The 1,437-nt window shown below is 36.2% G+C and overlaps 1 non-coding gene across 1 annotated transcript; it reads right to left on the bottom strand.

Moving 5' to 3' along the window:
* Window positions 1-223: 223 nt before the first annotated feature.
* On the bottom strand, window positions 224-297 carry TRNAS-ACU (transfer RNA serine (anticodon ACU)). The gene has a single exon. It is a non-coding gene; the product is annotated as a tRNA-Ser (tRNA).
* Window positions 298-1,437: the final 1,140 nt, after the last annotated feature.

The raw sequence follows: 1,437 nt of genomic DNA, 5'->3' as shown, positions 1-1,437 counted from the left end.
AAGAGCTGTTTAATCACTCAATTGGATTTTTTTTGCCAGCATATTTCTTTTTCTCTGCAACCCACTGCTAAATTGTGCTTCCTAGCTGTTTTTATTAAATCACTGAATCAAATCTAACTCTGATTACATTAGAAAAGGCCAGGTACCCTACACCATAACAGGGGGTTTGAAATTTTGACTTGTCTACTTAAAGATCACCAAAATCTGATAACAAGGTCAATTATGTCCCTGGGTGGGATTGAACCACCAACCTTTTGGTTAGTAGCCGGACACACTAACCGATTGCGCCACAGAGACACTTCACGAAAAGTACATACTGACAAAGGCTAATAAGCATACATCTAGAACGTTTCCTAGAAAAACTTTAAAAAGTCAATAATCTGGAGAGTTTTTGTAAAATGTTTCTTCCATCAACCAACGAAGAAACACATTGGTACTTTCCCATGATGAGTGAGTGCTTCAGGATCTCTTGCACTTACATGTGCAGCAGAGTACTGCAATGGAAGCATACAGGGCCCATAACCCAGCGGTAGGCAGATTGAAACTATCCTTTGCTATATGCATTTTTTTTGTTAATTTAAGTAATCAAAACTGGGATTGATATTTTTGCTCTTTTATTTTACCTTGAAGTACAATAATTTTTACCATTTTAATTTGTTTAAATCCACTTAATTTTCTTTACCCTATTATTAAAAGGGTAATTGACAAAAACAAACTACATTGTCACCAGAAGAGCAATACAAAATGTACACGTGATATATTAAAATCATCTTTCCAGCTTGAATTTCAATGATGCATTGGGGCAACGATTTTGTGAGAAACATCTTCACCCTTAAATAAAGATTTTCTTAATTCCTTACCTGTGTGCTAATTAGATATCACCTTGTTTTCACATTAAACAGACTTCCACATGAGAAAGCAGCAAGGATGCAGTGGCGTTAATGTTTCCTGGTGTCAACCTGTATTATTTCAGTAGACATTGAAATGAGGATGCATCTTGCTGCCTTTCCAATGAAGCAAGTTTAATTTAGTAATAGGTGAAAAACCATCCTTACAAAGGTGTTAATCAGAGACTTGGCTTTGTGGACACTTTTCAGAGAACAAATTTGTTAGCATAAAAATAAAGCCAGAAAATGAAGAGCTGTTTAATCGCTCAATTGGATTTTTTTGCCAGCATATTTCTTTTTCTCTGCAACCCACTGCTAAATTGTGCTTCCTAGCTGTTTTTATAAAATCACTGAATCAAATCTAACTCTGATTACATCAGAGAAGGCCAGGTACCCTACACCATAAGAGGGGGTTTGAAATTTTGACTTGTCTACTTAAAGATCACCAAAATCTGATAACAAGGTCAATTATGTCCCTGGGTGGGATTGAACCACCAACCTTTTGGTTAATAGCCATACACACTAACTGATTGCGCCACAGAGACACTTT

Source organism: Pseudophryne corroboree, unplaced genomic scaffold (genome assembly GCF_028390025.1).
Source record: "Pseudophryne corroboree isolate aPseCor3 unplaced genomic scaffold, aPseCor3.hap2 scaffold_367, whole genome shotgun sequence".
NCBI lineage: Eukaryota > Metazoa > Chordata > Amphibia > Anura > Myobatrachidae > Pseudophryne > Pseudophryne corroboree.
Note: the sequence above shows the minus strand (reverse complement) of the source record. Positions and strands in the feature narration are given on the sequence as shown.